We start from the raw sequence: 10,428 nt of genomic DNA, 5'->3' as shown, positions 1-10,428 counted from the left end.
AACCTGAAAAGTGTTGTCAGAGTGTGAGTCACTATTATTTAATCTTTAGGTAAGTTATGACGGTGTCACAGACCACATTTCAAGTCAACAGAACTGGTTCTAATTAGCAAGTGCTCCATGAATTTGAGTGTGTTACTTGAGCTCTCTGGTTATCTGTCTCCTCAGCTGTAAAATATGTATTATAATGCAACCTTTTACATTGTGAATATTGACCAACACAGCAGAGGTGAAGTGTGGAGCATGGCTCACAGAAGGCACTTGATGAATGTCAAGGCTCCTCTTTCTGGCTTCAGACCACTGTCTGTTAGGACAGCACCATCTACTCAGGATACCACTGCCTGGCTTAGTACAACACAGAACAGCTGTAATGGAGCATGCACTATTCCACGGGTGAGAAATCTTACATAGAGTGGTGTGTATCATACATATCAGAGCCTTTTTCAGGTCACAGAGCTAATGGCAGAGTTGAGAGTTGAACTCCATTCTGATTTCAAATCCAGTACTTTTGGACAGTATTACAGTAGTCTCAGTAACAGCATTCTTTTTACTATCCTTGCCCTATAGAAGTGATTCATATTAAGAGCACGTCCGTATATATAGATAGCGTTGCTAGTGCAGTTGAATCAAACCTGAATTGTTCTACATCACAAATAGCCAGTATAGGAGTTTAAGCACAGAAAAGGTTTCTTTGTATATCTTTGAGTATTCACTGCAACCGAATCACAGAAATTATTTGGTTTCTATGCCTGGTGTTCATGTCTGTGCTCCCTTGGAAACAAGTTATCCACTTTTAATGTCTACGTTTTACTTGTCTTTTAAATTCCTTGTACCTATTATTTCAAATATTTTACACTTGTTGACTGTAAGATGCAATGGAAAGAGCCTAGCACTGAGGAAATCAAGAAATGCAAATTCCATTTTCAAATTTGGCATTACCTAGCTGTCGCACCTTATTAGAAACATAACTACTACTCCTACAACAGCTTGAAATGTTACAGGTAGATAGATAGGCACGAGTGGGACAGGAGAGGCCTCTCCCCCAATGCAGTAGAAAGGTTCGGTGATAGGTAAGCAATTTTCACATTGCATTTCTAAAAGTAATAAATTGGTAGCTGGTGTCAGGGAGAGACCCTTTCCTGATGGCCCACACCTGTTAACATTAAAATGTTAACTAAATGCAGACCCCAGGGAGAAGCAACTTCCTGGGCGTGCAGTTAAGAGACAAAGTGGTGAAATATGACCTTCCAGTTACACTCCACCAGAAAAGGGAAGAAAGCCTCAGATGGGCATGCACACGACTTCATAAACACACTGCATGTGCTCAGTTCCCAAGGTTAAGAAGAGCACTCCACATGCAGGCAGCCCACCCTAAGGGAAGAATCCTGGGAAAGAGATCAGCCTATCAAGCTCTAGGATCAAGGTTAAAGGCTCTTTTTCTCTCTTTGATCTTCAGGTGCCCACTTGGATTTCTTTTAAGGGTTCTTTCCTTTCTTTCCTCTTCTAAAGCCTTTTTAATAAACTTCCCCTTCTGCTCTGGAACTTGCCTCAGTCTCTTTTTCTGCTTTATGCCCCTCAGTCAAATTCTTTCTTCTGAGAAGACAAGGGCTGAAGTTGCTGCAGACCCCCATGAATATGCTCTCAGTAACTCAGGGTAACTCAGATCTCTTCCACCACTAACAGAAATACCATGAAGTGAGTCTGAATTATTACTAACTATATTAGTTTCTTGTTGCCACTGTAACAAATTACCATAAAGTTAGTAGCTGAAAAGAACACAAATGTAATCTCTTAGGTCTAGAGGGAGGTCAAGGTGTTGAGTCCTCCTAGAGACGCTAGGGGAAAATCCATTTCCTCACCATTTTCAGCCCTTAGAGGCCCCTGCACTCCTTGATCATGGCCCCTTCCTGGGATCACTTCCACCTCTTGCTTCATCATTATGTCTCCTACTCCTCTCTGACTTCTCCTACGTCCTTAATATAAATACTGTTGTGATTTCATTGTGCCCCCTTGGGTAATGCAGGAGAATCCCCTCATCTCAAGATCCTTGACTAGGACACAATTGCAAAGTTTCTTTTACCATACAAGGAAATATTCAGAGGTTTTAGAGGTCAGGATGTGGGCATATCTAAGGAGCATCATTCAGCCTACCAAAGAAACCATAGTGGTCAATGATGGAGAACTGGGAAATGGAGTAAAAAAAAAAGTGAACTTATTTTTGGTAGCTTCACTTATTTCTTAATATGTGAACAGATACCAAGGAATATAGTGTATGAGATTCAGAGTTATACAGACCTACATTCAAATCCCAGCTATGCCGCTTACTAACTGTTTGACCTTAGGCAAATAACATAACCTCTCTGAGTTTCTGCTTCCTCATGGGTAAAATGAGAATAATAACATGGCTAGTATACGTGCACAAGCATTATGTATTTGTTTTTAATTAAATGGGATGTACAATACATTTACAACGTTTTTTTAACTCATTATTGTGTTGTTCAAGATTTGTCCATCCAGCATGCTAGTTATCCACTCTGCAGTGATGGGCATCTAGGATGCTTCAATAACCCCTGGCAAAGATGCATATGCATGTGTGTGTCCCTGTACAGGACTTGAAAACAATTGCTCTGGCATAAGCATCCAGTAGTTGAAAGTATAGTTACGGGATAAGTATTGCCAGATTGCTCTCTAAAAAGAATACACCATTTCTTCTTCCACCAGAGAAACAAATGTTCTTTTTCAGCATCTTTTTGCTGATGCTTAGTGTTTTCTGACTCTACTTTTTCATATGATGGGTACAAAGTGGTGTCAGACTTACTTTTTAACAGTAGTAGGGTTGAACACTACACATTTACCAGTTTTTAGGTTTTTTCATTCTATGAATACAAAAATATATGTAATTTATATTAACATAAATTTGTTGCTTATCACTGTTTTAATTAGCTTTTAGTTTTTATTGATTGTAAATTTGTTGGTGTCTCCTGAATGTTCTAGATATTACTTATTTGCTGGGTTAATACATTTAAAATTTCTTTCAAACTCTCTCAGCTTTTTGTTAAGTTTATCACATATACGTGTGTGTATCTATTATAATGTTGAATATTCTACATATACCGAGATGTAGACATTACATCAATTTTAGGTGCTGTAACTAGCTTTGCCAAATCATCTGTATTTTATGGATTGGGAGATTCTCTTAATGAAAAGAAATTCAACAATTTTCCCTCTATCATGATGATCTTTTGGAGTCTTCTTAAAAACATCTTTTTCACACCAAGATAACAAAGATGCTCTCCTATATGGTTTATTTGGCCTTTCTGAAAAGTAACCAGTTGCGGAGGAGACTCATTCAGGCTAAATCAATAAATATAGAAGAAGCATCACTTGATTACTATAGCAGCTCAACACTAAGGAATATGATGGTTGTTTTGGTTAAATTTTACTCAAAATGATTCAGCTTAAGCTTTGAAAATAAAAAGCTTCGGCCAACAATTAATCAGCACCTAGTCTCTGCCATGTGTGGACTGAATCTCCAAAGCCATGTTGGAGTTGGAAAGAGCCAATGGGAGGAATGAAGCGAGAGTCATGCTGAGTTCAACTCAGGATTCTTGGCATGCTCTACAAAACCCTGCTGTCCGGACTGCCCACAGAGTCACTGGGGCAAAATGACCAACAAAACTGTAAAAGTGTGTCCTATGGAAACAGCCATTTTAAAAAACGCTTTGATGGTGACAGGAATGCATGTGTCAACCGTGGATCAAGAGAAGAATAATCACACTTTGTAGCAGATCTTAGACACACACTGCTTGCTTGTGGTGAAGGTCCTAGAAAGCTACTTGTGGAGCTTAACAGCTTCTACTCTGTAACTATCTAGTTACCTGGAACCTTTTTAAAGGTAGAGATCATGTATTACGTGTTTGACTTCCTAAGTACAGTGCCCAGTGCAGAGTAAATGCTTAGCTAACATTTGCTAATGGGATGACGGCAGCAGATTAGTGCAGGGAGCAGCTTCACCATCTGTCTATGCAGCAAGGCCCCTCAGTCTGCAAGGTTGTGTTGACATAAGTTCACTGGAAAAACCCTAAGGTCTTCCAATAAATAGTCAGTCACTTTCATGCTTAAAAACCAGAGAAGAGTGCAAATCACCTAAAGCCATAGATAAGTTTATCAGCCTAGGTAGCTGTCACCTAGCATTGGCTCCAAAGGAATGACATTATATAAGACAGCAGAAATTGGGGATGAGGGTGTGGGCCTAAGGGCAAAGGTAAAAGAAGGAGATAGGTTAAAGGAAAAAGAAATTAGAGTACCTTAGGGGTACTTTTTTGGAGGACAAAAAAGATGGTTCTGTATCAGTGGATATTCAGACTTCTGGGCCTGTTGGACTATGAGAGCATTTCCTTTATGTCTATTGCATATGGCAGTTCAGAAGCAGTAAGTAAATGGTCTTTGTTGTTGTTTTTTAACATACTATTTTTAGAGCAGTTTTGGGTTCACAGTAATACTGAGCAGAAGGTACAGAGATTTCCCAGGTACCCACTGCTCCCACGCAAGTATAACCTCTCCCACTATTCATATCCTGCTCTAGCGTGGCACTTGTGTGACAATTTACGGACCTCCATTGACACATCATTATCACACAAAGTTCATAGTTTACATTAGGTTTACCCTTGGTGTTGTGCATTCCATGGGGCAAATGCATAATGTCAGGTATCCACTATTATAGCGTCATACAGAATAGTTACACTGCTCTAATAATCTTCACTCTGCCTATTCACGCCGTTCTCCCTTCAACTCTTGGAAATCATTATCCTTTTACTGTCTCCATGGTTTTGCCCCTTCCGCAATGTCATATAGTTGGAATCACATATATCCAGTCTTCTCAAATTGGCTTCTTTCACTTAGTAATATGCGAGTTCTGATGGATTCAGATGTCCTTACCTCTTTCTTCTACTGCCTTTGGCTTATCTTCCCTGAATCTCTTCCTGTAAACTTTCACGTTTATAAACTTTTTTCCCTAAATAACTTTCACTCACCTCTGGAAGCACTCACTGTGTGTTGCCTCTTGGAAATCCAGTCTTGTCCCAAAGCGAGAATATGTAAACATAGCTGTTTATTAATTCTTTCTCTTTTTCTGTCTTCCTCCGTCTCTCTGTCTCCCTCTATCTCTGTGTTTCTGTCTCTCTGTTCTGTAGAGAGCGCTTCAACTCTTAAAATCCCTCTGCTGCCCTCATGTGGACATCTGCTGAGAAGCACGATATCCTCGAAACTGATGGCCAAATGGGGGAATTGGTGGAATTATCACCTGGCTCCCACCAATGGGCTCCTGGTGAGTTGCCTCCATCTCTGGCTGCAGCCAGGACTTTGACCCACAGTCACAGCTTTACCAGGTCTTTGGTTTAATTTGATAGACTCAGCTCGTTTCCTGGGGGTGCCGGTAGTACATGAGTAGTTCTTCCTTATTTTCTTGTCTCAGTACCAAGGTCTGGAGTCAAAGGAGAAAGCAGAAGCAATTTCTTCATTAAAGTGCATGAAGCTTCTCCATGTAGATAGTTGATAGCTCACTTTGGAATGGAAAGAGCTGCCACCTGTTGGACTATTTCTAGCTGGGATCAGGACGGTCCTTGTCTGGTGTCCAGACTGACCTTCCTCCTGGGCACGAGAGAGTTCCTGTGGGCTCTTTCTGCTGTTGCTTTATTTTTCCTCCAGGTGTGAGACACCATGCCAGGTCCCCTTTTAAATATTTTTAACAAGGCAAGAATGTCTTTGTGCAGTAGGACAATTCTTTTCTCCCTTTCAACATTGTAAATAGAAATATTTTAAACATACAGTAGAGTAAAAAGAATAGAGCAATGAACACCCACATAACTTTGATCAGGATTTAAAATGTGTTAATATTTTGGCAAACTTATTCTCTCTCTGCACACTTTTTATGATGAACCATTTAAAAGTAATTTGAAGACTTTTTCATACTTCGTTATTAAATACTTCAGCATGCATCTTCCTAGGATGAGTATATTTGCCTAAATAAACACACTGCTATTAGCATACCTAGGAAAGTTAGTAATAATAATAATTCTCTAATATAACTTAATAATCTGCTCATATTTAAATTTCCCTTTTGTCTTTAAAGATACTTTTGTAGGTATTCGGTTTACACATATTAATGGTTTTGAACCAGGATCAAAACAAGGCTTATACTTGTATTTGCATATCTATTAGAATTCAATCTAGAAAGCTAGTTTAAAAATTATTATTCATTTTCAAATCACATTGATGTTTTCAAAAATCCAGATCAGTTTTTTTATGTCCCTCAGGATCTGCTTCCCTATTTCCACATGGTGTAGTTTGCCTTGTTTTTCTTTCTCCTCTGTTGGCCATAGACTGGCAACTGGATCTAGAACCTTGCTCAGATTATGTGATTATAATCACTGATAGTCATGATTCTTTGTGATGTACCCATTGTCCAGAATTTGTCTGCAGGGAGTGCCTGTAAGCTAGCTTCTGTCCCTTTTTCATGTGATCCTGTTAATCTTTGAGTGTGCTTTTGCTTTCTGTCACAGGAATACGTCACAGCCACACCTTGTGTTTTCTCCCTATTCCTGGAACCTGAGATTTCTCCAAGGAGCACTGTTTTGTTTTCTTTTTCTTAAAGTGGGTAAAAATTATTTGTAAACAAAAATATGGATGCTGGATTTGCTCATTAATATTACAGTGCTATTTCTTCAAGAATCTTTTAGTGGTCTAAACCAATATCTATATCTATATCCACATAGATATACATGTAATTTTATTTTTCAACTCAAATTTATAAGTTTTCTTCTTTTTATTTTTCTATTTATATTTTAAACATATAAAAACCAAAATACATGAGGAAAAAGTTAGATCTCTTTGCTTGGTGCAGCAAGGAAGAATGCAACCATAGAGAACTATAGGGCATCCAAAAGTGGGGAGGTAGAAAGGATACAGGGGTTTGGCGTTAAAATAGGATGATCTTGGCAGGAACTGGCCAGAATTTATAAACTAAGTGAGTTACTGCCACAGTCAGGAGTTTCACCTTTAGAACTCATGGGTTCCTGATGAGTTGTTAGATCAGTAGACCTGTCTGCTCTTCAAGAAGCTATACAGCTGAATGAGCTGGTGTTAAAAAAAGTTTGAGCTTGGCCAATTTGTTCTGCATGCTATGATTTGGCGCAGTTTATTTGCTTTGTGAACCGCAGTACAGTTTTGCAAGTTAAGGTTTTTATTTCAATTATCAATTTCCCCTACCTGCAAACAAGAATATTTATTTATCTATTTATTTTATAAACAGTTTCACTGAGGTATAACTGACATATTTTAAATGCATATATTTATTATATATAATTTAATGAGTTGCATACACTTAAAAAATCGTCACCACAATCAAGGTAATAGACATACCCATCCCCTCTAAGTTTCCTCCTGCCTGTTTGTTGTTGCTGTTGCTATTTGCTTTTGTTTTGTAACAGCATGTAACATGGATCTGGCCTCTTAGCACATTTTCAAGTGTATAATACACTATTTTTAACTATAGCTATGCCCTATGGTTCTTATGTTGTACACTAGATCTCTAGAATTTACTTATCTTTATGACTGAAACCTTAAACCCATTGAATATACTCCCCATTTCCCTCCCCCTGTACTCTTGGCAATCAGCATTCAATTCTCTGCTTTCATGAGTCTATTTTAGATTCCACATATAAGTGAGGACATGCAATTTTTGTCCTCTGTAACTGGCTTTATTTGTTTAGCATAATGTCCTTCAGGTTTATCCATGTTGTTTCAAATGACAGAACATACTTGTTTTCTAAAGTTGAATAATACTCTCTCTCTCACAGACACACACACACACATACACCAGATTTTCTTTATCCATTTATCTGTTGATGGACATTTGTGTTTTCTCATATCTTAGCTATTGTGAATAATGCTACAGTGAACATGGGAGAGCAGATATTTCTTCAGGATTCTGATTTTTATCATTTTGAATATATTCCTAGGAGTGGTATTGCTGGATCATATAATAGGTAATTTTTTGGGAAACCTCTATACTGTTTTGCAGAGTTGCCACACCATTTCACATTCTCAACAGTGTAAAAGGATTCCGATTTCTCTACATCCTTATCAATGCTCATCTATTTTTTTATAATAGCCATCCTAACAGGTAGGAGGTGATATATCACTGTTGTTTTGATTTGCATTTCTCTGATTCTTAGTGATGTTGAGAACCTTTTCAATATATTTTCAAAATATTGTATTTTATTTCTGAGCTCTCTATTCTGTTTCATTCATCTGTGTGTCTATTTTTATGTCAGCTCCATACTGTCTTAATTACTGTAGATTTGAAATACATTTAGAAATCAGGAAGTGTGATGCCTCCAGCTTTGTTCTTCGTTCTCAGGTCACTTTGACTATTCTGGGTGTTTTGTGCTAAGCTCCTGGCTTGACTTCATGGACCATCCAATATATGTAACCCTGTAATTACCACATTTTCTAGTTTCCCTATCTAAAGCTTTAGACATCTTGGGGCTTTGCCGATCCTGGAGAGACGGACCCTCCCTGGGCTTGCCAGTTCTTGGAGATACTACAGGATTCTCCTGCAAGTGTGCCTTTCATATGCAAACCAACCAACCTGGAGCCCACGCCCCACCACTTTCTTTGTTGGCTCTCATTCTCTGTGCCACTATCCATCTGCCCTACTCACCCAAAGGCCAAATACCAAAAGTAAGGACAATCCCTCTGCCCCAGAGCCCACTGAAATTAGTCCAGCTAGCCAATCCTAAACCTGCTTGCCCTGCTAGTTCTAGTTCACACTCGCTCTGAACATTTACTCCAGTTCTTTGCCTCCTTGACTGCAACTGGAACCACCTGGAGGTGGGGCGAGGCTTTAAAAAAACACTCACACTCACCCTCAACTCTAGACTTACTAAATCAGAGTCTCTGGTGATGGATCAGAGCTCAGGTTTTTAAGGAGAACCCCAATTGATGTTTATGTGCAGCAAGTATTAAAAATCACTGGTTTAGTTTTATAACATCTAAAGGAGGCCTCCTACTAGACTCTACTTTAGACAAGCTCTGGTCTTTGACTTCTGGCCTCTTCACAAATGCCTTCCAAACTGAAGGTCGCATTCCCTTGGTTGGCAAATGCTATTAGAAAAAAAAACAGCTTCAATACTCCACTTAACTCTTTGGGCGCGTTCACCTTCTCTTGGAATTTGGTCTTTAAGATCATTCATGACAAATTAGTCAATTTTTAATATTGCTTTTGAAAATATTAAACATTTTTTAATTCATAATTTTCCTTTTTTTATTTTTGAGATGGAGTCTCACTCTGTCGCCCAGGCTGGAGTGCAGTGGCACGATCTCGGCTCACTGCAAGCTCCGCCTCCCGGGTTCACGCCATTCTCCCGCCTCAGCCTCTGGACTAGCTGGGACGACAGGCGCCCGCCACCACGCCCGGCTAATTTTTTTGTATTTTTAGTAGAGACAGGGTTTCACCGTGTTGGCCAGGATGGTCTGGATCTCCTGACCTCGTGATCAGCCCGCCTCGGCCTCCCAAAGTGCTGGGATTACAGGCATGAGCCACCGCACCCGGCCCAGAATTTTACATTTTTAACACAAATCTTTGTCTGAATAGAGTATTCAGATTAGTCTACCACACTCCCCAAATCCTCAGCCTAAGTTATTGCCAAAACTCATGTCTGCTCATTCTGCCACTTGCTTCTGTTCTCAAATCCATTTAGCAGTGCAGCCATAGCGGACAGTCCCAGTATGCTGCTATGTCCTCTGTAGAGAGTCTTTCTCCTTTTCTCACTCAGATGTTTCTCCAAGCCGTGAAAGGGTGTCTATTTTGCCCAAGGGCAGCTTGTGAATTCAAAATAGTTAAAGTCCCTGGGGACAAGTCTCGACCAATGGAAACTATGGGTTGTTGGATAAATAGTCCACATCAAGGGTCCCAAACCCCCAGAGCATGGTCTATTAGAAACTGGGCCACACAGGATGTGAGCAGGGAGAGAGCACTAAGGCCTGAGCCCTGCCTCCTGTCAGATCAGCAGCAGCATTAGATTCTCATAGGAGCTTGTGCACTGCACATTCCACCTTCTATGTCCATGTATGCAGATTATTTAGCTTCCACTTATGAGTAAGAATGTGGTATTTGACTTTCGGTTTCTGAGTTGTTTCACCTAAGATAATGACCTCCAGTTCCATCCATGTTGCTATAAAAGACTGGTTCATTCTTTTTTTAAACCAGTAATATCTTTAGATCTCTCTCTCTCTCTCTTTCTCCTCTGTGTGTCTGTGTGTGTGTGCGCATGTGTGAACACATTTAAAATATCAAAAGTTCTTCACTAACTAAAGACCCCAGAACTCAAGAATTCCCACTAAGAGAAAAATCTTAAAATATTCTTGGTT

The sequence above is a fragment of the Nomascus leucogenys genome, chromosome 12 (genome assembly GCF_006542625.1).
Source record: "Nomascus leucogenys isolate Asia chromosome 12, Asia_NLE_v1, whole genome shotgun sequence".
Lineage (NCBI taxonomy): Eukaryota > Metazoa > Chordata > Mammalia > Primates > Hylobatidae > Nomascus > Nomascus leucogenys.
This window is presented reverse-complemented; position numbering follows the sequence as displayed.